Source organism: Megascapheus bottae, chromosome 8 (genome assembly GCF_031878675.1).
Source record: "Megascapheus bottae isolate mThoBot1 chromosome 8, mThoBot2.hap1, whole genome shotgun sequence".
In the NCBI taxonomy this organism is placed as follows: domain Eukaryota; kingdom Metazoa; phylum Chordata; class Mammalia; order Rodentia; family Geomyidae; genus Megascapheus; species Megascapheus bottae.
Window position 1 is genome coordinate 48,891,177 of NC_143516.1, and position 27,672 is coordinate 48,918,848.

The window sequence follows — 27,672 nt, forward strand, 5'->3', positions numbered from 1 at the left end:
ATATTTAATACATGCTTAGTTCTGTTATGTTTTCTGCTCTTAATTTCTTTTTATTATCTAATGCATTTTCTTCTCCAGTTGTTCTGAGGCATAAATTCAGTAAATTGTTTTATATGAAGCTTATTGAATTTACTCAATAAAATAATATTAGTTCTGAATTACTATTCTAAGTAGGTAAAGTAATATTCATTTTACTATTATAAAAATGAAATGTTATTAAATATTTAGTCATAAGTAGATACTTAAGTCATCAATGAAATATTATTTAATGTAATTTTTCTTAAGTAATTGTAACTTCAGTGTGATATATATGCGTCACACACAAATTTGACCATCCATCCAAAAGCTCATTAATTGTGTAATTTATATTCTTTTTAAAGACCCATACTACTGCATGTCAAAGTACAGCTCACCTTACTGTAAAATGGAAAACTATCAGTTGGTTTTAAACTGATATTTCAGTGTTTATCTTACTAATTGAATTACCATTGCCACTCTATTTCTTCCATCTCATTGTGCTAATTCAGTGTAACCATGCATTTTTTTAATAAGGAGAAGAAGTTCCAACCTATTAGAATTATCATTAGTTTTTGAAAGAGATGCAGTGTTATTGTGGAGTCTGGTAAAGTCTTTTAGATTTTGACAAGGGATTTTTGCTTTGTTCTGTTTTGTTTTCAGCTGAGAGCATACCTTAGTGAGAGAACAGTCTTAAGGTCCCAAAAGACAAGTAACGTGGGTTATTACAATGCTGAAATAGAAAAAAAAACTATTCTTTCAAGAGGAAAATAGGGATTTGAGCAAAGGTAAAAAGGAAAAACAAAACAGAAAGTAAGGAAACAAATTTCCCCAGTCTTCCAAAACATAATGTAAGATTTCAATCTGAAAATTGCTTGTATTTCTGTAGCTTAATTTATGGAACTAGCATAAGAGCAAAATTCTAGATAGCCTTAGTACAAATGCAGTGACAACATAAGATAAATCATATTATTAAATCTTATTCAAACTATTTAAACTTAGTTCTGAGAGAGATGTCCACATCATATGTGAGTCAATATGCATTAACTCTACATAAGCTTGCACTCACCCACTTAAACAAACATGTACACATAGATACAGACACAGACAAGAAACGGAGGGAGGGAGGAAATAGAAAAAGTAGAAGGACAGAAATCAGGGAGAATGCATTATATTTCCAAATTACACAACTAATAGTTTAAGCAGAAGGTTACTAGGGAGCCTATTCTTCAGAGCTGTACCTTTTCCTAGTCCCTTCAAGAAGTATTTTCCCTGTTTCCTGACTTCCTTCATGTAAGATTCTCTGTTCAGCCATGCCTTTCCGGACAAGATGGACTAAAACTTTTGCTCATCTTGATCTTATTAGGCAAAGAATTTCCAAGCTGATATATAGCCCAGAATGAATTGAGCAAATTATTTTAATAGTTCATCTTTATTAAGTCTATTTTCGAAGTACCAGAAAAAATATAAGCTTTTTTTTTTCTCATGCCAGTATTAGGACTTGATTTAAGGGCCTGTCATTGTAGCTTAGCATTTTGCTCACAGCTGATGTTCTACCACTTGAGCCACCTTTCCAGTCAAGCATTTTACTACTTAATTCAAGATCAAATGTCTCATATTTTACACTTAAATTGGCTTTGAAATATAATCCCCTAGGTCTCAACTTTCTAAAATTAACATTATGAGCCCCTGGTGCTAATTCTAAGCTATCAGATATAAACTGATAAAACATGCAGAAGGATTCAAGCGACCTGACATTGAAACTTTCTATGAGTGAACAGTAATTAAAATTCTAATGTTAATGAAAGAAAGGGGGAACAAGATGAGGGGTGGGGGAGGGGGAGGGAAATGGGGACCAAAACATGAGAAAGGGTATCAATCTTTAGGAAATAATGCACCTTCTATCTGGTGAATGTAATATAACCTTTCTATTCATTAAAATAAGAATCTATGAAAAAAGAATGATGAGTCAATAAAACAAAATAATGGGAGGGGCTAACTTAATTACCAATTTGATAAGATGGAGAAAAACCTAGATCAGTAAACTGGGCTGTTTGTGATAGAATTTCCAGAGATAACTTTAGTCTTAAATGTATCTAATAGATTAATTTCTTGATAGATTCATTTAATGGTATTATTAGGAGATGGTAAAGGATATGGGGTGAGACATAGCTGTAGAGGGTGAATCACAGGAGCATGTTATTATAGATTTTATATTGACTTTGTCCTTCTTGTAAGTTCTTATTTTCTACTTCGGAGTTGTTGGGCTTTGCAGGCCTTTACTTCCATAGTGGTCTGAACCCTCTGAAGCCTTGAGAAAAAAGAAACTTTTTTTTCCTTTACATTGTTTCTGATGTGTATTTTGCCATATTGTAGAGAAAAGTAACCAGTGTAAGATCCTAGAAGTAAACTCACAGAAATAAATACAGCCAATTAATTTTAATAAAGGGATATACAATGGGCAAAAGATAGTGGTAATGTTGAAAAACTTTTTAATAAATATTTCAATAAGATGTGCTTTTGTGACCATTTATAGTCACAAAAATGAAGCCAGAAGAGATTGCATACATTCTCAACTTCATCTTTAGGTAACAAGAAATTTAAAACTATAAAATGTAAAATTTCTAGAAGAGGTCCAAGCTGCTTGCTCATGCCTGTTGTAATCCAGTTACTCTGGAGACTGAGATATCAAAAGGACCCTAGGAAGAAATGTCTATGAGATTCTTATCTCCAATAAACTACTTAAAAATAGAAAGCTGGAAGTGGCTTAAGTGGTAGCACCCTACCCTTGAGCAAAAGAAGTTCAGGGACTGTGCTTAGGTCCTGATTTCAAACTCCAGGAGTTGTATAAATTTAAAGAAAACAATCTAGAAGATAAAAGAGAAACTACATCCACAAGTTTATTTATGTTTTATTTATTTCACTGACAAAAGATAACAGGAAAACTACATCCACAAGTTTATTTATGTTTTATTTATTTCATTGACAAAAGTTGGGTGATAATTTGTAACCAGATACAAAGAACAATGACACACTATCCCATACTAAACATAAATGGACTACTAAATCCTGAAAAGACCTGAAGTAAATCTAAATGCATACTAATGGAAAGAAGCCAGAGTGGGAAAAGCTACATTTTATTTGTTTTCAATTATAAAAGTTTCCAGAAATAGCAAAACTATGGAAACTGCCAAATGTTCAGTGGTTGCCACGATTTAGTAAGGAAAAAAAGATGAGTAGGTAATACAAAAGGTGAAACTTCTGTGTATGATGCTGTATCAGTTCATGCCCATCTAGGGACACATGATGCATAACACCATGTGAATTTCGGAATGTAAACTGTGAACTTAGTGTGATGGTGACGTGCTACTGTGGCATCATCAGTTGAAATAGATGCACCAGTCTGTGGCTGACAGTGACATGAGAGATGGCTCCATGGTGGTAGAGGGTACACGAGAAGTTCCTGTACCTTCACTTCAGTCTTGACATGAAAATATAAACAAAACCAATGGGTCTTATGAAAAAAAGATTCTGAGGAGACAGCTGATCATCTCATTTCTTGTACAGCGCCATCTCTCCATTCCTGTAGACAAGCCTATGACTCCTTGATCATCTCCCAATCCACTTCTCACATTTAATAAAGAACAATTAACTGGGTATTTATATGAGCATTATATAAGACTTTAGAAATAAATAACAGAGGAAAATTAGAGTGTATCATGAGCTACATATTTGGGGGTTGTTGGTCCTACGGCTTGAACTTAGGGAATAGGCATTTTCTCTGAGTTTTTGTGCTCAGGGATCACATTCGACTACTCAAGCCACTAGGACACTTTTGGCTTTGGGGTTAGTTAGAAATAAGCATCTCAGAGACTTTCTTGTCCAGGATTGCTTTGAACCTCAGTCCTCATGATCTCAACTTCCTAGGAGGCTGCCATTATAGTCATAAACGATTGGCATTCATTTGAAATATGTCTTTTAGAAAGATACATATTCAGAGATTCCTGTAATTAATATTTTTTTTGCTAGTCGCCGGGCTTGAAACTCAGGGCCTGAGCACTGTCCTTGAGCTTTCTCAAGGTTAGCAGTCTGGCACTTCACAACTTCCAGCCTTTTCTATCTGTGTGGTACTGAGGAATCGAACCTGGGTCTTTGTGCATGCTAGGCAAGCACTCTACCACTAGGCTAAACTCCCAGCCTGAATATGCTTTTTTACAAAATAGTGTTAGTAATAAAACCTTGTGAAAACCAAGGATAAAGGAATAGAACTGCTACAAAGGTAGGTTTTATGTGTGTGTGTGTGTGTGTGTGTGTGTGTGTGTGTGTGTGTGTGTGTATATGTGTGTATTATGTAAGGCATGCATATATTTTACTTCAAAATCTCAAAGGACTTACACTATGAATACACATTTCAATTCACATAGCAACAATTCTAGGCAATTCACAAACTACTCATTCTGTATACAGATGAATTGTTAACATTTCTAATCCTACTTTTATTTCCCAAGCTTTCAAGACATGTGTGCAGACATAATGCCAGCCTTCATTACTGTTCACCTAAGCTAATCCTAATTAGCAATAGAAATTCTCTGATCTATAATAAAGGTTATATTATTCATTCCAAATATAGATATAATTTCATATTTACAGGACTCTAAGTGACCTTGCCAGTGTATCTATGTTCTACTGAGACTGACTAAAAATTAAAAAATGGAAGTTTTCTAAGATTTTTTTTTGCCAGTCCTGGGCTTGAGCTCAGGGCCTGAGCACTGTCCTTTGATTTTTCTCAAGGCTAGAGTTCTACCACTTGAGCCTCAGCACCACTTCCGGCTTTTTCTAAATATGTGGTACCAAGAAATCGAACATGGGTTTTCGTGCATGCTAGGCAAGCACTCTACCACTAGGCCAAACTCCCAGCCCTTTTCTAAGCTTTTTTTCAGGCACAAAAAGTCATTTGGAATTTGAAAACATCTAATCTTTTTTAAATTTCTCACTCTAGTTAAGTAAGTATTCGAAAATGTGGATAACAGGTAGAAGTTAAAGAAAAATAAGTAGCTTTATTATAATACAATATTATAAAATATATTTTTCTTAACTTTTATCTATTTTAGTTGACTTGAAGCATTGGTGAGCTGCTTCAGGCCTGAAATCACTCTGCATTTCCTACTTCAATCATCTTTGAATCTTTGAACTCCTTGACAGATCTACTGGGTGCACACAGGAATGCTTACCATAGTCAGAAAGTGAATAAATGTTTATTCAATAAACATCCTTTGAATTTGCATTGTTCTGTTCTCTCAATGGACAGTGTGTACTCATCTGATCATAGAAACTTACTAAGTAAAAAAAAATAGGATAAATAAAGAAAAGGTCACAATCATGTGTTCTAGGTGGGCATACACTATGTCCTGCAAAGAGAAAAGAGCATCTGAAACTGTGCTAAGGAATGACAATAACAGTTTTCTAAAGTGTTTTTTTTTTGACATTTTGAGCTGAAGATAAACAATTTATATACAGGGCAGAAAAAAAAACAATTTCTAGGTAAAAGTTATAACAAGAAAGTAGAGGAAGGAGTGGAGAGAGTGGGCATCCTTGTCTCGTTCCTGATTTTAGAGGGAATGGCTTTAGCTTTTCGTCATTAAGTATAATATTAGCTGTGGGTTTGTCATACAGAGCCTTTATTATACTGAGGAATGTTCCATGGATTCCTAGTTTCTCCAGAGCTTTTAACATAAAGGGGTGCTGGATCTTGTCAAATGCCTTTTCCGCATCTATTGAGACAATCATGTGATTTTTGTCCTTGCTCCTGTTGATGTGTTGATTTATATTAATTGATTTGCGTATGTTGAACCAGCTTTGCCTCCCTGTGATGAATCCAGTTTGATCATAGTGTATAATTTTTTTGATAAGTTGTTGTAGACAGTTGGCCAGTATTTTGTTGAGAAGTTTTGCATCGATGTTCATCAAAGAAATAGGTCTAGAGTTCTCTTTCTTTGATGAATCTCTGTCTGGTTTGGGGATGAGGGTTATATTGGCTTCATAGAATGAGTTTGGTAACGAGCCTTCATTTTCAATTTTGTTGAAGAGCTTGAGGAGTCTTGGTGTGAGCTCTGCTTTGAAGACCTTATAGAATTCAGTTGTGAATCCATCTGGCCCTGGGCTTTTCTTATGTGGAAGGTCTCTTATTGCCATTTCTATTTCAGTGCTTGAAATAGGCCTGTTTAGTTGGGTTAGTTTTTCTTGGTTCGGTGTAGGTATGTTAATATTGGCTAGGAATTCATCCATTTTTTCTAGATTCTCAAATTTGTTGGCGTAAGGTTTGAGAATATTCCCTCATGATACTCTGGATCTTGGTCATTTCTGTTGTGATTTTACCATTTTCGTCTGCAATTTTGTTTATTTCAGTATGCTCTCTTCTTTTTTTGGTAAGATTTGCTAAGGGTTTGTCAATTTTGTTAATTCTTTCAAAGAACCACCTCCTGCAGAAAACTAAAGTTGGATCCTTCTTTGTCACCCTGCACTAGAATTAACTCCAAATGGATCAAAGACCTCAAGGTAAAAGCTGACACACTGAAAAGTTAACAAGAAGGAATAGGAGATACACTAGGCCTCCTTGGCACAGGTCAAAACTTTCTTAAAAAGGACCAAGAATCACAACAAATCAGAGAAAGGCTGGATAAGTGGGACTGCATTAAACTGCAGAGCTTTTGTATGGCAAAGGACATAACTAGTAAATTAATTAGGAAGCCTACAGAGTGGGAGAAGATCTTCACCAACCATACAACAGACAAAGACCTCATATCTAAAATATATCAACAGCTCAAAAAAATGAATCAATCCAAAACTAATCTCCAAAGTAACAACCGTCCCATTAAAAAATGGGCCAAAGACTTAAGGAGAGTTTTTCTCTGAAGAAGAAAGAAAAGTAGCCTATAGACACGTAAAGAAATGCTCAACATCTCTTGTCATAAAAGAAATGCAAATCAACACAACTCTAAGATTCCACCTCACTCCAATTAGAATGGCCAGGATCAAGAAAACTAATAACAACAGATGCTGGAGGGGATGCGACCAGGTGGGATCACTACTACACTGTTGGTGGGAGTGCAAACTCGTTCAACCACTATGGAAAGCAGTATGGCAGTGCCTCAAAAGACTAAACAGAGCTCTCCTATGACCCAACAATTCCACTACTAGGCATTTACCCAACTATCCAGAAACTAGGGCATACTAAATCCACTAGCACAACAATGTTCATTGCAGCATTATTCACCATAGAAAGATATGGAACCTACCTATTATTCACCATAGAAAGATATGGAACCAACCTAGATGTCCCTCCATTGATGAATGGATCAACAAGATGTGGTATTTGTACACAATGGAATTCTATGCTGCTATCAGAAAAAACGACATTGCCCCATTTGTTAGGAAATGGAAAGACTTAGAAAAGATCATATTAAGTGAAGTAAGCCAGACTCAAAGGAACTTAGGCTCAATGGTTTCCCTCATTTGTCATAATCAGTAGAAACATTGGGCTCTAGTAGCAGAGATTTGCAATAGAGCAAACCTTGATACATAAGACCATATAATATGAAGCTAATTGAAAGGACCTCTAGGATATTGAAACAAAAGCCATATAATGAATACTGTCCTTAATGTACTATGTTATCTCTCATGTCTTTTGCTGTCCCTCGGTTATCTCATATTGTTACAGTATCTCACTTTGTTATCTGATATATTGGATATATTTGTATTTTGTTATTTGAAATTGGATAGGGAAGGGGGGGAAAACCAAGACGGCGGGTGGAGGGTAGGGTAATGGGGACCAAGACATGTGAAAGGGTATCAATGTATGTGAATTAATACAACTTCTATCTGGCAAATATCATGTAACCCTTTTATTAATTACAATAAAATTATTTAAAAAAAGAAAGTAGAGGAAGGATATAATCCATACAATGAAGTGTGAAAATTAATGTAATTGAGAGAACCCAAAAGCAATGAAAAAATGATCAAGAAGATCTACAAAGAGGCCAGAAGATTTATAGTTTGTTTTATAGTAATGGTAAACGCCACTGAAATATAACAATGTGTTTTAAGTATTAAGATTACTTCTTTGCAGAGAATAGTATAGGTGAAGGAAGTGCTGTGCATGTTTAAAACGAAGATGTTTGCATCTACTGAGGTAAGAGCTTGTTCCGAGTTCCTGATGCTAAAAATGGGCAGTGGAAACAAAAGCAATAGTTATAAAGAAGTTGATATGGACAAGAAATAATTAGTTTAAAGCAGAATCAGAATTATTGGGAATCCAAATTAAAGGGAATTGGAGTTATTGAGCAAGAACATGGGATGTATGTTTGATAATTGTGTGGACACTAGTCTCTGTCTCTGAAACAATGAAATGGCATGGAAAGTGTGTGTATGTGTGTGTGTGTATGTGTGTGTGTGCGCTCGCACATATGTGTTCATGCACACGCATGTGCTTGATGAGAAATGATGCAGTAAATTCAAATTTGTGGATATTGGACTTGAAAGGCCAGCAAAATACTCAAGCAGAAATGATGCATTTATCCAAAAGACTTTAGGAACACGGCAGTAGTTCATTAGAGATAACTGCAGGACTAAGTGTGAACAAAATCACTTAAGGCAAAGTGGAAAGTTTAGAGAGGATAAATTGGTAGAGGGGCTTAAGATCATAAATATTTAAGGATTATCTAAAGACCCAGTGGAAAAAAATAATGTGGCTACATAGAAGCAAAAGAAGAAAATAATAGTTAAACATAAAATTTAATTGTTCCTTGCAAAAGTAAAGGGTAGGATGATAATGAACAGCTTAAATCTAATGAGAAAATCTTAGAAACTGGGGTGAAAGCTTAGGTTTCAGGAGAATGTTAGGAATGAAAGCTTAGACTTCAGGAGAATGTTAGATCAATGTGTTACAACACCAAAGACTTACAACAACGTGCTCATATGCTAGAGAGAACTAGCCAGGCCTAAAACATGAGACAATAGAAAAAGAAATGCTTATATGGAGTAACTTCCAAAGTTGTTTGTAGAAAATATACTTAGTAGAGATATTGAGCCCCTAGCAGTAGATTCTAATATCTGTCTACACCTCATAACTACATCTTAATGTTTTAAGGCAAACATCCATCCTGAGTAAGGTGAAAAATATTGAAAATAAATGAGATAGAGATTCATGTCTCCAGTAGATACATATCTATACAATTCAGGGAGCATTTACAGACACCCTACTGCCCTAATGGAAAGCAATATCAGCTGGTCTGGAAGTCAGTAACAAATCCTACCACTCTCTAGGGGGAATAGATGGCATGCAATTGGCAGTTTGTGAATCTGATCACTTGCACATCAAAGAGAATGCCTCTAATTGTAACATAGGGCACCTACTCCTGTAAATAAAATGTGGTTAAATAGTGAAAGCTGTTGAGAGTAATTAGGTATAGCAATCTATCGCCTATGAATATACATTCCTGAATATAAGTTAAGCAAAGATAAAGTTTTACACAGTTGAGATGTGGACATAGATACCTTCTAAATATACAGTAATTTGTGCCACACTTAAATTCACATCATGATAGATGTGTTCAATTTTCATTTTTCATATCAGGACTCTAGCTAAACACTGAGTTTCAATGTCTCCTGGTTTTCTCTATTCTCAGAGTATAATTTTATATGGCTAATTTTATTATTTTGACCAAATCATGCACTCTATCACACAGCATTACTTTAAGTTTGTAGAAAAAGTATCTACAGATAATTAAAGATGTATTTAATCTCTAAAATTATGTAAGTAATCTTACTTTTGGTAAAGTAAATAGATAAAATAAATTCAAATTTATTTTCCTGGTCATATTTTTACTTTAGGGGCAAGACAGATGCAAGATTATTTTTTCATATATTTTTATTGTAATTAATAGAAGGGTTACATTATATTCATCAGATAGAAGGTACATTACTTCACAAATACTGATACCCTTGCTCATGTCTTGTTTCCCATTTCCCTCCCCAGCCCCCTAACAACTTGATTTCCCCCCTTCCCTCTCCTAATTCAAACAACCAGTTAAGCATATATAAAATATATCAGATAACAAGGTGAAATATTGTAACAATATGAGATAACCAAGGGACAGTAAAAGAGATGAGAGATAACATAGTACATAAAGGACAACAATCACTCATTATATGGCTTTTGTTTCTATATAGTGGAGGTTCTTACATTTTGTGTCATACTATATGGCCTTATGCATCTAGATTTTGTTCAATTGTGAATCTCTGCTAGGAGAACCCAAGGTTCCTACTGATTATGACAAATGAGGGAGACTATTGGGCCTATATTCCTTTGAGTCTGGCATCTTCAAGGCCTATGAAAAGCACTGGAAAACAACAAATAGACAAAAAATCAACCAGAGGAGAGATTGGTGGGAGATGGCAGTGTACAGTGTGAGTCATTCTAAGCTCTCACCAAGATACCAATTCTAGCATCTTAGGGGAAACTTCATACTCAAACATCGATTCTAAGTAAGCTTTAGCACCATAGAGATCTCAGAGAGGAAAAAGGCAGGAAACCAGAGCAAGAAGATAGTATGGAGCAGCCACTTGGAGCCTAGGAGACAAAGCTTCCCTCCTGCACCTGAGCAGACAGCGCTTCTCATCAGGGCAGAGCTGCCAGATGCAGACAGAGCCACACAGCATGCGCGAGCCCAGAGCCCTCACCCAGCCATGGCGTGGACCTGCCAGCTTCATGGAACCAGAAAACCCAGCAATTTGTGAGTACCTCTGTGGAGACGTTTCCACTTCTGCTTGTGGAATGGCATTGGGACAGAATTCCCTCCCACACTAGTTGAGAGCAGCGCTATCTTGACTGCTGGCAAAAACCCGGCCAAACCAACGTGAGCCAGAGAAGTGGTGCTGGCAGTGCCATCATTCAGAAGGGCAAAGGATTTCCCAGAGGCAGCTTAGCCTGATGTCCACCCCCGGTGCAGGCAGAAGTTCCTCCTCCTGAGCAGAGCCTCATTCCTGGTAAACAAAGCCTCTTGTGACTCCACCATTTATTTTTATGTTTTTCTTCCCAGTCAAGCAACTGATCCGAAAAACCGTAAAGCCAAAATGCAACAGAAAAAGACTTTTTGAAGGGTTTGGATCCCAAATTTAGTGGAGACACAAATTTCCTATCCTGTCCCGCCTCAACCCAAAAAAACAAACTGAAGAATACCCTTTTTTCCTTTTATCTTCTTCTTTTTTCCTTTTTTTCTTCTTGTTTCTTTTTTCCTTTTTTTTCTACCCTTTTCCAGTTGCATTTTTATTTGTTCTTATTTTTTTTATTTTGCAATTTTACCTCCGATTTTTTTTAATGTTATAATTCTTGCCACCCCCCCCCACTTTCCTTCTGTCCTTGTTCATTCCTAGAAACGTAGTGACAGCACTGGATACAGACGGGATACAAATATGTGGGATCCCCCCCAAATTTTTTCTTGGTTTTCATTTTCTTTTTTTGTTTGTTTATTTTTATTTTCACATCCAACAAAAGCCCAGGGCCATATGGATTCACACCTGAATTCTATAAGGACTTCAAAGTAGAGCTCACACCAATACTCTTCAAAATCTTCAACGAAACTAAAAATGAAGGCTCTTTGCCAAACTCATTCTACAAAACCACTACAATCCTCATCCCAAAGCCAGACAGAGATTCATCAAAGAAAGAGAACTATAGACCCATTTCTTTGATGAATATTGATGCAAAACTTCTCAACAAAATACTGGCCAACAGTCTTCAACAACTCATTAAAAAATTATACACAATGATCAGATAGGAATCATCACAGGGATGCAAAACTGGCTTAACATATCCACGTCAATTAATATAATTGAACACATCAACTGAAGCAAGGATAAGAATCACGATTGTCTCAATAGTTGCAGAAAATGCATTTGACAAGATCCAGCACCCCTTTACGTTAAAAGCTCTGGAGAAACTAGGAATCCATGGAACATTCCTCAGTATAATAAATGCTGTGTATGACAAACCCACAGCTAGCATTATACTTAATGGTAAAAAGCTAAAGCCATTTCCTCTAAAATCAGGAACAAGACAAGGATGCCCACTCTCTCCACTCTTCTTTAACATAATATTAGAATTCCAACCTAGAACAACAAGGCAAGAAGCAAGCATAAAGGGGATCCAAACAGGGAAAAATGAAGTGAAACATTCCCTCTTTGCAGATGACATGATTCTGTATTTAAAGAACCCTATAGACTCCACTCCCAAGCTCTTGAGCTGAATCGAAACTTTGGCAAGGTAGCAAGGTATAAAATTAACCCTCAAAAATCAACTGTCTTCCTATATGCCAACAATGAGAGGAACGAGGCAACAATCAGGAAAGCCACTTCTTATACAATAGCTTCAAAGAAAATAAAGTACCTAGGAATTACCTTAACTAAGAAGGTAAATGACCTTTTTGAGGAAAACTTTAAAACCCTGAAAAAGGAAATTAAAACAGAACTGAGGAAATGGATAAATCACCTGTGCTCCTGGATTTTAAGAACTAACATCATGAAAATGGCCATCTTGCCAAGGGCTATATACAAATTCAAGGCAATACCCATCAATATCCCAATGTCATTCTTTAAAGAAATAGAAAAGGCAATCCAGTATTTCATATGGAATAATAAAAGACCCCTTATAGCAAAAACAATTCTTAGCAGAAGGAATTTCAATACCAAACTTTAGAATCTACTACAGAGCTATAGTGACCAAAACAGCTTGATACTGGCCCAAGAACAGGCCTGAAGACCCAGATATTAACCCACAGACCTAAGGCCACCTAATCTTTGATAAGGGAGCAAAAAAAAATAGAATGAAAGAAAGACAGCCTCTTCAACAAGTGGTGCTGGCAGAACTGGTTAAGCACCTGCAGAAAACTAAAGTTGGACCCTTCTTTGTCTCCCTGCACCAGGATTAACTGCAAATGTATCAAAGACCTCGAGGTAAAAGTAGACACACTGAAAACTTAACAAGAAGGAATAGGAGATACAATAGGTTGTCCTTGGCACAGGTCGAAACTTTCTTAATAAGGACCAAGAAAAACAAATCAGAGAAAGTCTGGATAAGTGGAACTACATTAAACTGCAGAGCTTTTCTATGGCAAAGGACATAGCTAGCAAATTAACTAGAAAGCCTACAGAGTGGGAGGAGAGCTTCTCTAACCCTACAATAGACAAAGGCTCATATCTAAAATATATCAACAGCTCAAAAAATTGAATTACTCCAAAACTAATCTCCAAAGTAACAACCATCCCATTAAAAGATGGGCTGTATCCTCTCTGAAGAAGAAATAAGAATGGCCTATAGAAATATAAAGAAATACTCTACATCTTTGGCCATAAAAGAAATTCAAATCAAAACAACTCAAAGTGAGATACTGTAACAATATGAAATTGGATAGGGAAGGGGGCAAAACAAGATGAGGGGTGGGGGTGGGGGGAGGTATATGGGAACCAAGACATGTGAAAGGGTATCAATGTATGTGAATTAATGCACCTTCTATCTGGCAAATATCATGTAACCCTTCTAATAATTACAATAAAAATATATGAAAAAAGAAAAAAAATTCTAAGATTCCACCTCACTCCAGTTAGAATGGCCATGACCAAGAAATCTAATAACAACAGATGCTAGAGGGGATGTGGCCAGGAGGGTTCACTACTACATTGTTGATCAGAGTGCAAACTCGTTCAACCACTATGGAAAGCACTATGGTGGTTCCTCAAAAGACTAAACATAGTGCTCCCCTATGACCCAGCATTTTGGTATTTACTTGGAATTTATCCAATTGTACAGAAACAAAGATGTAGTAAATCCACTAGCACAATGATGTTCATTGCAGCACTATTTACCATAGCAAAGATATGGATCCAACCCAGATGCCCCTCAATTGATGAGTCAATCAACAAGATATGGTATTTATACACAATGGAATTCTATGCTGCTGTCAGAAAGAAAGACATTGCTCCATTTGTAAGAAAATAGGAAGACTTGAAAAAAAAATCATATTAAGTGAAGTAAGCCAGACTCAAAGGAACATAGGCTCAATGGTTTCCCTCATTTGTCATAATCATTAGAAACCTGGGATTCTCCTAGCAGAGATTTACAATAGAGCAAAACCTAGATATATAAGGCCATATAGAATGATGCCAAATGAAAGGACCTCCAGGATATAAAAACAAAAGCCATATAATGAGTGATTGTTGTCCCTTATCTCATATTTTTACAATATTTCACCTTGTTATCTGATATATTGTAGATATGCATGTTTGGTTATTTGAAATAGCATATGGAAGGAGGGAAATCAAGATGAGGGACGGTGGTGGGAGGAGGGAAATGGGGACCAAGACATGAGAAAGGGTATCAATGTTTGTGAAGTAATACACCTTCAATCTGGTGAATATAATTTAACCCCTCTAATAATTACAATAAAAAATAAATGGGAAAAAATAAAGGAAAAAGAAACTGCATCTGGCTACCTACAGCAAGTCCCACACTGACCCAAACTAGACCAGACAGAGTTAGATGGGGCAGGTACTGCAAGAGCAGACTCCACCTACTCTGCCTGGATCCCCAGATTCTGGCCACAGCCACTGTTAGTTCCTCTTTCTCCCTGACCAATGGGATAGGAGACTGGGGGCCACGCCCACATGCCATGCCTAGCAATACTGGTATTGTTTCTGTAGTCTTACACCACTACCAGCAACTGATGAAGGTAGGTAGAGGTGGCTGAATGGTGAGCCAAAGAATCCAGGTGATTTGGTGATATACAAGGATACAGGCATATCTGTTAGTGAGTGGGAAAGTACAGGAGATTTCATAGAGTCTTGGAATGTGGCCAAATCATCTTTCCCATCCTAGAGTTGGCATGTCAGAAATAACAAGAGCAAGAAAGAAAAAAGTGCAGGAACACCACCCGAACTGTCCTCATGGACCTGAAAAATTAAAAACAAAACAAAACAAAACAAAACAAGAAAAAGAAAAGGGCAGGCAAGTCCAAGGCCAACACCCCTGGAGTCTATAATTAACTTGAGAGTGCAGCCAGAGACCACACTGACCCTGAGCCTCGCCTGCCTTTGGGCACAGTTGGAGCAGCCAGGGTCAAGAATGTCATAGGACCCAAGAACAAGGAGGATCTGGAGAGGCGCTACCATTGCTTGCTGCTGGCTCTGGACTGGAGCAAATTAAGACAACATCTCTTCACTGAAATCCACCAACTGAAGCAGGTAAAGAAGGACCTGCAGAAACAACAGCAGGAAGTACATGAGAAGATGGCCTAGGTGCAAGAAACACTGAAAGTAGAGTTAGAAGACCACAAGGTAGCCATCCAGATGTTGCTTTCAGAGAAAGGCCACTTACACTCTGCCCTGGCCCACACGGAAAAGGAAGCCAACCAAAGTCAAGTGGAGCATGAAGATCTGACCAGCCGCCTGCAGGCTTCTCAGCAGCGCAGCTTAGGCCTAGAGGTGGCCTTGTCTGCACTCACCACCACGCAGAAGGACACTGAGCCGAATAACAGACCGCTCATCCAAAGCCTGGGTGATGTGAAGCTGCAGCTAGAGGAAAACCGCAGAAGCTGTGACAACCTGGAGGAACTGAATGTGGCATTGCAGGGCAAGCTGGATGTTCTCTGGACCCAGAAGTCCAACATGAAGTTGAGAATTGAAAAGTTCCAATAAACACTAGGGGAGCTGGCAGTGCTGAAAAGAAGAGTAGAGAATATGAAAAGTGTGGTGAGCACATTGAATTTGGACAGGGACAAATTTGCTGAGGACCTGAGGATGGAGAGGTCCAAGTGGACGGAGAAGGTCCGGCAGCTCTCACGGGAGATAAACCAACTCTCAGAGGAGTGGAGGAAGAGCTGTGGGAAATGGTGGATCTAGAGAACAAGCTGGCAGAAATGGAGAAGAAGCTGACAGAGGTGCAGCCCCAGCAGGACCATCTCAGGCTGAGCAGCAGCACCAGGCCCCGGCCTGCCAGATGCAGGAGGACTTCAAGAACTTCAAATCCAGGTTCAGGAAAACCAGAGCCTCAGTCTTCAGAACCAGGAGCAACAGGAAGGGCTGCGGATACTGGAGAAGGAGGTGGAGGAATGGGATCAACATGACAAGGCTCAGCCCAACATCGTTGACACCCAGAGATGCACAGACCTGCAAACCATAGAGCTGAAAGAGCAGCTGGAGCAGCTACAGGATGTTTTCCACAGGCTGAGCACTGAGAAGGACCAGCTCACCAGCCTCCTGACCTCAGAGCAGCAGGAGAAGAAACATCTCCAGGAGAAGCTGGAGCATCGACAGATGGAGTTAGGAGAGTGGAAAGAGGTGGCTGAAGGAAGTTGGCAAGCAGCCCAGAGTCTCCAGGAGCTCAATGCCCAGTACCTGGCCCAGCTGCAGGAGCTCAGAGCCACCTGTGAAGACAGCATGGCCTCCACTCAGCAGCTGATTGCAGAGAAGGAGGAGCTGCAGCAGCACCTGCTTAGGCACACCCAGCTGCTGGAGCAGCAGCAGCAGGACCTGACAGTGACCCAAACGTTACAGGACACTCTCCAGTGTCTGGAAGCCACTACACAAGAGAAGGAGCAACTCCAGGCCCAGCTGAGCTTCCTGGCTTTCCCGAGAAGATAAAGAAGGGGACAAGGAAGAAGCAAGGGCTGAGGAGGCAACTCCAGCTACCATGACCATCCCAGAGGCTGTGGACAACCCACAAGTCATGAAGGCCTTTTACCTGAAAGCACAATCAATTGCTAAGGTGTCAAAAAAACTCAGCCAGCAGCTGTAGGAGCAGCAGACCCGCTGCCAGTGCCTGGCCAACCTGGCAGCCCAATGCCAGACCAAGCTGGAGCAGCAGGCCTTGTTCCTCAAGGAACCATGGTCCATCAGGGGACAGCAAGCAGAACAAGCAGGTGTCTGAGAAGAAGATGGAAATCTGCTTCCTGCAGGCCCTGCCTGACAAGATAGAGCACCAGAGTCCAGTGGGGGACCTCTGGCACTGGTGCGCTAGCTGTCCAAACACATCAGCGCCCTCGACGACTCCGTAGTGCTGTGCAAAGAACGAATGGAAGTCCTGGACTAGCTCTATAAGGAAAAAAATGAGTGTGTCAAGCAGCTGACTCAGGAGAAGGTGCAGGAGAAGAAGAAGCTGCAGGAACTTCTGGTGCTGCTTGTGGGGGAAAGCACAGAGTGCCAGGGCCAGAGGCCTGCAGACCCTGAGACCCCTGCTGCTGAGACCACTTCACACCTGACAGGCCCTTCCACCATTGAAAAGATCGAGGAGCAGAAAATCTTTGCAGATGCCCAACTCAGAGACAGTGTGCAGCCTGCCCAGGTAGAGGCAGGGGGGCCTTGTCCCCCAAAGGCCTCCACCACAGAGCCCACTCTGATGCAGATGCCTGATACCCAGCCGCCTGAAGAGCTTTCTGGCTTGGGCAACTAGCAATCCAGATCTGCTACTTTCTTCTCCAGGCTGAGGAAAATGATGTGCTGGTGATAATGGCTCTCTAAAGACTTGTCAGCCACCATGGCAATCTCTAAGGTCTGGACCTGAGGGGTAATGACTGGACTTCAACCTCAGGCCACAAAGGGCAGAGACTGTGGGAGGTGGCCCTAACTAAGTCATCTAAACAGCCACTGGTTTCCAGGGAAGGAAGGCCCTTGATATACTTTTCACTAAAAATAAATTTTTACAAAGTAAGACAGAATGTGATGATGTAATTTTATATTAGCATATCATATTAGTCATATTTTATTAATGATTCCATATTAACATAATCCATATTTTAAAAAAACAGCAAAAATATGAGACGTAGTTTTTGTTTTCTAAATTCTCACCTGGAAGGGATGTTTTGCAGCAGAACTCCATCTTAGCACTATGAATAGCATGATCCAGGAGACTAGTACAACCTACAGGTTGGTACAGAAGAAACATCCAATTTGAAGCATCTTAGAGTAAAATTATTAGTCCCTGTCCCATGATCTGAGTGCATGACATTCTTAACAAGAAATTTAAAAAGAATTTAATCTCAACACATTTCATTAATAGCATCTTCATCCTCATCCCTTTCTTTGTTTAACACTGATGTCAATAATATCAAACATGAAGTACTAATAATCACAAAGTCAAATGAGATGCATAGGGTGAGAACTGTACTAGATGACTCTCATGTCAGCTCACATGTACTGCTCTGCACATCACATTTGTTCAACATTCTCATGCTGTGAAAAACTGAAAACCTGAGACAACAGAGGAACAGTTTACCTGGCCCATTGTCCGAAGGTTCATGAACAATTCCTTCAACTCGTTCTTCAGGGCCTGTAGTAAAGCAGTGTATCATGGTGGATATCCATGTTGAACAAAGCCATTGATCAGAAAGCAGGGAGACAGATATAAAGGGATTAGGATCATTCCCTGAGGGACTTAATCTTTCACAAGGCTGTACCTTGTAAAGATTCCATAAACTTCACAAAAGCAGTAGGTAGAGATCAATCCTTTAACACTTGGGTTTTGGGGAAAACACGTAAGAGCCAAATTATAGATAGTACTAGGAAAATCCATGCCCAAAGAGTTTCAGAGACAATCAGAAAAATTCCTATGGAAATATGTGTGTGGAGGGGAGCTAATTAAGACTTAGGAAAGTGTTGAAGCTGTTGATATGACAGAAAAAAATCACTGGATTCATTCATAAAACTCAGTGTTCAGATGCTATTTTCTTCTATGTAACTTTCAGTAAGACATTTTAATTCACAAATTTTGTATTCTCTGTAAGTAAAATAAAAGATAGAGTGGTATATTAGTTTCTCACTCCTCTGATTCTGGTTGTTCAATAAGCTGAGATCTAAATATGTGGTTCAAAGCCAGCCTGAGCAAGAAGGTCTGTGAGACTCTTATCTCCAATTAACCATCAAAATTTATATGTGCAAACAGTGGAAGAAAAATGAGGGAGAGGTAACAATGTTCAACAAGAAATCTGCTTATTTAAGTATGTAACTGTAATCCCCTCATACATATTATATACACATATTTGAATTAGGAAAGGAAAGGGGAACAACAAAATGGTGAGACAAAGGACAAAGGCTAAACAAATGTATCAGCAATAGTCACAAGACAATATGTTGGAAATGAATTTTACAACTTGGGGGGGATGTTGTGGGGAAGGGAAAGTGGGAGAAACATGGAGGAGGTTCAATGTTTGACAAGACATATACTCACTACCTTATGTGTGTAATTGTATCTCCTGTAACCTCTGTACATTACCCTGACAATAGAAAAATAGCTAGGGCACAGCATCTAGCACCCAGGACCTGAGTTAAAACCTAGCACCAGAGCACGCAAGTGCACATGCATGCTCACACATACACAAAAAGAGAAACTAAAATCTAATATTTCATACTTTCAAAATGCATTCTATATACATTTATGTGTTTATATTCTTGTTTATGGTAATTTGATTGGACTCTACTCTACCACAAGTGCAAGTTCACAAAGAAGAAAAATAAGCCCTATTACATCAAAATGCTGAGATGACAAGCAATTATAAAATGACAACAGTTAATTACAGTAAAAATTAAAAGCTTGTATCTAGCGTATTTTTGGCCAAGAAACTGAATACAATCTTATCTGCATCTGTCCTATCATTTAGATGTAGCAATATCCTTTAAATTTATTATACATGTTAGGAACCTAAATGCACAAAAGAAAATTAATAGGTAATCTCAGTCCATCAGCAGGCAGAAGATAAAGTCTGACTGGTATGCTAATACTGAGGAGTGTGAACACCCATTTTCCCTAGGACTTCCTGGTTTAAATTGTTCCTAGGGGCAAGAAGCCAGTGACATATTTAGGATCCTAAAAAATTTTCAGAAAGAAAGGGAATGGAGATAAAAGAGAAGTGTTTGGGGAATGACACCTCTTATTCAAAATTTGAGACACATAGGCTCATCCAGGTGATGATGAAATTATGAAAAAAGGAAAGATCTCAGTTTATATTCCAGACTTGCTGAATATTTAGGTTTAATGCCTATTGAAATTCTTTAAAGAATGAACCTAATAAACCATGGAGTAAAAGATCTCAGAGAAACCAGTATTTGTGTTGCTGGTAGTAGCTTACTCTTTTTTTTTTTATCTTTCTTAATGAACAGAGACATAATGGGAAAGTAGATTAATTCCCGCAACAGGGACATTCATAAAGTTCTGATCATTGCTGATTCTATCTAGGATTTGTCTTCTAATCCCTTCCTTAAGAATTTCTTCTTTAATTTTGATTTTATTTTATTGTCAGGGTGATAAATAGAGGGGTTCTAGTTACATTGGTCAGGTAGTAAGTACATTAAGTCTTGAACATTAATACCCCTTACCACGCTTTTCTCCCATTTTCCCTCCTACTCAACCCCTCCCAAATTGTAAAGTTCCATTTTTAATATATTGTCTTGTGAATATCACTGTTACACTGGTTCACCCTTTGTTTTTTGTCTCATCATCTTGTTTTTTCCTTTCCCTTCCCTAATTCAAATCAACAAATAAAGGTATATGTAAAGTCAGATACAGCAACAACAGGGGACAAACAATGACACAAACACAAAAGAGTGTTTTCTGTTTTGTGAAACAAAAAAAAGAAAATAAAGAAATGACTTCACATAGTACATTAAAAACAGTAACCACAAAGATAAACCTCTCGTTTCTATATCCTGGAGTTCATTTCACTTGGTCTCATCCTATATGGACATATGTACATTGCTTTTGAGGTACTGTGATCCTCTGCTAGGAAAATCCTAGATGTATACTAATTATTACAAATGAAGGAAACTATGGAGCTTATGTTCCTTTGAGTCTGGCTTACTTCACACAATAAGATTTTTTCCAAGTCTTTCCATTTCTCTACAAATGGGGTAACGTCATTCTTTCTGATGGCAGCGTAGAATTCCATTGTGTATATGTACCACATCTTCTTGATCCATTCATCTACTGAGGGATATCTCTCTTAGAAAATAAGTAAAAGTTAAGCTTTGTAGTAATTATTTTAGGCAAGAGGAGAAAATGTTTATGTAAGCACGTTGAGTCAAAATATAAATAAGGCTCAAGTATGTAAAAGAGGAACATAATGTCTTATGTACTGGAGGTAAAATGGCGAAATGACTGATAGAAAAATGGAAAAGTAAAATGAGAGAATAAGGCCATTAGGTATAAAAGCCATGCAGAGCACTAATGAATAAAAATTGTAATCCTAGCTACTCAGGAGGCTGAGATCCGAGGATAGTGATTCAAGGTGTAAAGCCAGCCAGGGCAAGAAAGCTCATGACATTCTTTGCTCTAATCAACTACTTTTGCCCCATTTGTTAGGAAATGGAAAGACTTAGAAAAAATCATATTAAGTGAAGTAAGCCAGACTCAAAGGAACTTAGGCTCAATGGTTTCCCTCATTTGTCATAATCAGTAGAAACCTTGGGCTCTCCTAGCAGAGATTTGCAATAGAGCAAAACCTTGATACAAAAGGCCATATAGTAGGACGCTAAATGAAAGGACCTCTAGGATATAGAAACATAAGCCATATAATGAATGATTGTTCTTCTTAAGGTACTATGTTATCTCTCATCTCTTTTGCTGTCCCTTGGTTATCTCATATTGTTATAGTATCTCACTTTGTTACCTGATATAGTGGATATATTTGTATTTGGTTATTTGAAATTGGATAGGGAATGGGGGAAAACAAGATGAGAGGTGAAGGTGGGGGGAGGGAAATGGGGACCAAGACATATGAAAGGGTATCAATGTATGGGAATTAATGCACCATCTATCTGGCAAATATCATGTAACCCTTCTATTAATCACAATAAAAATATAATAAAAAATAAATACTTCTCAAAGAACAACAACATAAAAAAAAAAGCCAGAAGTGGAATTGGGGCTCAAGTGGTAAAGTGTTAGCCTTGAGTAAAAAAGCTCAGGGACATTTAATTTTTGTTTATTCTATTCTTCTGCTTGGGTTAACTAAATGGTATTTCAGTTTACATAATAATTGTAGTATTTCACAGGATGAAACTAACAGGTTAATTTAATGAGAAAGATAAGTGAGGTATTGATTAACCACAATATCACCTGGGTACATAGTTAGCGATGATCAAGTTATCTGAAAATAATAAATATCTCTACAGAGTCACTGCACTAATCCCTCTGTAGTAGTCTAATTAACAATTACTCACAAGTTTTTTTAATGATATTGCTGCACTTAAAATTTTCAATTTTACCTTGAATCTACGTGAATGCATGAAATTCTTTAAATTGTGTGTTAACTGGTTCTTGAATAATTAGAAATTTATATCCTTTAGCATTGCCAATTAATATTGTAGTTTATTATTTTTTGAGGTTACTATATTGTAATAAAATTATTATCTTACTTTAAAAAATCTCAGGTACAGATCTCTGGCCCTGAATTTCGAAGCCCTGAGTTCGAGACCTAGGATTGGCACCAAAACAAAACAAAACAACACACAAGCAGATGGACTATATCCTCATCCTCGTAAGGAATGTGAACCTTGTAGCATCAAGCAAGTTGGAAAAACTGTTTTAAAACATAATGGTTAGAATATGGGCCTTAGGTTTGGGCAGGATAGTCCAGAAGAGACTAGTTAGGAAACTACTATAATAATTAGAAAAAAAAAGTAGGAATGGAACAATTAAGACCATAGTTATAGTAAAGGAGAATAAATTAAAGAGGTAGTTGAAAGGCAAACTAAATCGGTTTCAGTGGAAGACTGAATGTGAGGGTAATAAAATTGTTAAGAAAACCTCTAAAGAAAAACTGGGTGAATTATGCTATCCACTCAGGGAAAAACAAGACTTTGCTCTTGAAGTTATCTAAGGCTGCTTAGTCAGCAGATGGCCAAATGAAAACAGACTTACAGTGCATTTGAATTATCCAGGAGAGTGAGAGCTATAAAACTGGAAGCTTATTCTATCGAGCTCATCAATGGACATCTCTGACTTAAATGCTCTATTATAATGTATCCTTGTCACTATCTTTCCTTTCATCTCTTCACCACCCCAAAGGAACCCAAATATTTCAGGAGTCAAGATATATTTCGTCTGTGAATGGTGATGGAGAGGGCCTGAGTATACAACCATGTCATGCCTATCAGCCCAAACTGTGAAAGAAAATATTCCATAGTAGATTTAAAAAAATAAACATATATTTCAAAGATATACATTTTAGAATTATAAAATAATATGATTTCAGTCATCTTTATGCCATGTGGAAAAATACTGTAAATTTTTCAGAACGTTTTGTTTAAACAATTACCTATAAAATATTTCCAATTTAAATTGTTTCAAATATATTTTATTCAGTATGACTTAAGGATCATGAAGTATCCTCTCACACTTTGATATAAGAAACAAATACAGAGCCAGTGGCTAACACCTGTAATCCAAGCTATTCAAGAGCCTGAGATAAAAGGATAATGGTTTGAGGCCAGCCCACAGGAAAGGCCACGAGACTCTTATCTCCAGAAAACTGAAGTGGCATTGTGGCTCAAATTATCAGAGGTCTACTCAGGGCAAAAGAACTCAAGGTCAGCATCCAGGCTCTGATTTCAAGGCCCCATGACTGAGCAAAAGAGAAAAAATAAGGCCATAGCAAAGTGTGACTTTTCAATTTATATAGGGACTGGGGACAGCATTTTCTCTGCATAAACTGGCATGCTCTTCTGTAACATTACATGTTCTACATGCTTTTCTGTACAGCTCTTTCCACAGTGCTGTTGTGAAGGATATAAGCAGAGCAGAATTTTAGATAGTTCTGCAATATGGAACATATGTTATATGAATTGGTAAATAATATAAACTGGTGATATTCATTCTACCTCAGTAATGTCTTAAAATTAATACAAAAGTCTATTGATTAAGTTAATGAAATGTTAGATTTCATTCCTATTATATCCTCTTTTATTTTAAATACACTTACAAATTTTCAGAAGAAATTGCAGAAATTATTTAATAGTGTAAATACAAGTTCCAGCTGTGTCATGACTATCACTGCATTTCCCGTGTTAAACTCTGTACTTTGTCACTTTAACCCCTGCAACATTTATGGGGAAAAGACAGCAAAAAAATCCATTCCATCTTTTCTTGTTTTTATCATAATCTCTAATCTTCCATAGTTGATATAATAGCTTTCCCTTAATAAACCAAGCTATCCTTGATTTATTGTTGTCTCTGTTCTTGATCATCTCTTAAGCAAATTCTCTAATAAACATGCTGTTTATGTATTTATAATTCTATAAAGGTCTTCATTCTACACCTGAGAGATGTGAAAAGCCTTACATGCTCATTTCTTTTTTTTAAATTTAATTTAATGTCAAGGTGATATATAGAGGGTTTATACTTACACATGCAAGGGAGTGAGTACATTTCTTGTAGGTTCCTTGTTTTTCTCATACTTTCACTCCCCCAAGCCCTACACTAAGTTGGAACATTGATTTCTAACATTGAGAGTATTGCTCTTACATTGGTATACCCTTTGTCCTTTGTCTCAACATTTTGTTGTTCCCTGCCTTCCCTAATTCAGATAAACATATATAAAATACACCATGTAACAAGATCAAATACAGTGACAATGGGGGATAAAACACAGGAAAAAAAGAAAAAGAAAAAAGAATAACTTCAGATAGTACACTAAAAGCAACAACCAGAGATAAACCTCCTGTTACTATATCTTGAATTTCATTTCCCTTAGATCATCTTATATGGTCATATGTACACAGCTGCTGAGCTATTGTGATCCTCTCCTAGAACGGTCCTAGACATATACTAATAATTACAAACTAGGGAAACCATGCAGTCTATGTTTCTTTGGTTTTGGCTTACTTCACTTAAGATGATTTTTTTCCAAGTTTTTCCATTTCTTTAAGAATGAGGTGATATCATTCTTTCTGATGGAAGCATAGACTCCCATTGTATGTATATATCACATTTTCTTGATCCATTCATTTACTGAGGGGCATTTGGGTTGGTTCCATATATTAGCTATGGCAAATAATGCTTCAGTGAGCATGTGGCTGGATAGCTTTAGAATGGCTTTGTTTGTAATCATTTCTAACATTTTTGTTCCTGTCACTGCCTCATCTAACCTAAATCCTCCTGCCAGTACTTGCTTTCTAACTATTCTGGACCTTTCATATGTAGCATGTCTACTTTCATATTAGGGCCCAGGTGTCATTCTTCTTTCTTCTTTGTACATCATTTCTTTCATATTTACTTAGCTAGGTGTTTCTTGTGACCCAGTTCTAGCTTAAAATGATTCTCTCTTTTTTAATGGTACCAAGGTTTGAACTCAGCATTTTGCACTTGTTTGATGGATTTTTTACAACTCAAACTGTGCATACGACTCTCATTTTGCTGATTATTTTGGAGAAGGCGTTCTGCAGACTTTTGTTCATGGCTTCAAACTGCAATCTTTGAGATCTTAGTCTTCTGAATAATAAAGATTATAGGCACAAACAATTGATGCCCAAATAGAATAGTGTTATTGTATGTTGGTTTCTCTTCAGATCTTATAAATCTTTCACCTTTTACTAAAATAGTGGCATACAAACCAAACCTAAGAAAACTACTTCATGATGCTCTGCTACCAGAATATATATACAGAATTTATATAGTCACAAATACTTGTCTGGCTAATTTAGTTGTTTATTGTCCATCTTCTTCTATATAATATTAAATCTTATCACAGTTCTATTTACTCATAAGCAAGTCACCAATGTTATTGGAATTCTATACACAATCATTTGAAGTCTTAGTTATAACTGTGCTACACTGCAAAATTGGTAAAACTTACTTAGGCTTAGTTCCTCACTAGAGATTAAAGCAGTTACTGCTTCATCAAGCTCTGATGAATTTTAAATGAGGTAGAGAGGTTGTGGTGCATTTTAAGCATCTGAGAAATACAATGAATTCTTCACTATAGGACAGCAACACATGGAAAAATAAAAGTTTTTTCATATATTTTTATTGTAATTAATAGAAAGGTTACATTATATTTGAAAAATAGAAGGTGCATTAATTCACATACATTGATACCCTTTCTCATATCTTGTTCCCCATTTCCCTCCCCCCCACCCCATCCCTCATCTTGTTTTCCCCCCTTCCCTATGCAATTTCAAATAACCAAAAACAAATATATCCAATATATCAGATAAAAAGTGAGATACTGTAACAATATGAGATAACCAAGGGACAGCAAAAGAGATGAGAGATAACATAGTACCTTAAGGACAACAATCACTCATTATATGGCTTTTGTTTCTATATAGTGGAGGTCTTTTCATTTAGTGTCATACTATAAGGCCTTATGTATCTAGGTTTTGCTCTATTGCAAATCTCTGAGAGAGAGGCCCAAGGTTTCTACTGATTATGACAAGTGAGGGAAAACATTGAGCCTATGTTCCTTTGAGTCTGGCTTATTTCACTTAATATGATTTTTTCTAAGTCTTTCCATTTCCTAACAAATGGGGTGATGTCATTCTTTCTGACAGCCACATAGAATTCCATTGTGTACAAATACCACATCTTGTTGATCCACTCATCAACCAAGGGACATCTGGGTTAGTTCCATATCTTTGCTATGGTAAATAGTGCTGCAATAACTAAACAGGCCTATTTCAAGCACTGAAGTAGAAATGGCAATAAGAGAACTTCCACCTAAGAAAAGCCCAGGGCCAGATGGATTCACAGCTGAATTCTATAAGGTCTTCAAAGCAGAGCTCACACCAAGACTCCTCAAGCTCTTCAACAAAATTGAAAATGAAGGATCATTACCAAATTCATTCTATGAAGCCAGTATAACCATCATCCTAAACCAGACAGAGATTCATCAAAGAAAGAGAACTATGGACCTATTTCTTTGATGAACATCAATGCAAAACTTCTCAACAAAGTACTGGCCAACTGTCTACAACAACTCATCAAAAAAATTATACACTATGATCAAACAGGATTCATCACAGGGAGGCAAAACTGGTTCAACATATGCAAATCATTAATATAATTCAACACATCAACAGGAGCAAGGACAAAAATCACATGATTGTCTCAATAGATGCAGAAAGGGCATTTGACAAGATCCAGCACCCCTTTATGTTAAAAGTTCTGGAGAAGCTAGGAATCCATGGAACATTCCTCAGTATAATAAAGGCTGTGTATGACAAACCCACAGCTAGTATTATACTTAATGGTGAAAAGCTAAAGCCATTTCCTCTACAATCAGGAATGAGACAAGGATGCCCACTCTCTCCACTCCTCTTTAACATAGTATTAGAGTTCCTAGCCAGTGCAATAAGGCAAGAAGCAAGCATAAAGGAGATCCAAATAGGGAAAGAGGAAATAAAACTTGCCCTCTTTGCAGATGACATGATTCTGTTTTTAAAGAATCCTATTGACTCCCCTCCCAAGCTTCTTGAGCTGATTCAAAACTTTGCAAGGGTAGCATGGCATAAAATTAATTCTCAAAAATCAACTGCCTTCCTCTAGGCCAACAGTGAGAGGAAGAGCAACTCCTTTTGCAATAGCCTCAAAGAAAATAAAGTACCTGGGAATTATCTTAACTA

At 37.5% G+C, this 27,672-nt stretch overlaps 1 pseudogene; it reads right to left on the reverse strand.

Annotated features, from left to right (window-relative positions):
* LOC150059916 (importin subunit alpha-1-like) overlaps nucleotides 1–14,737 on the reverse strand; it is a 94,261-nt pseudogene extending 79,524 nt beyond the window's left edge.
* Between the last annotated feature and the right edge of the window lie 12,935 nt (nucleotides 14,738–27,672).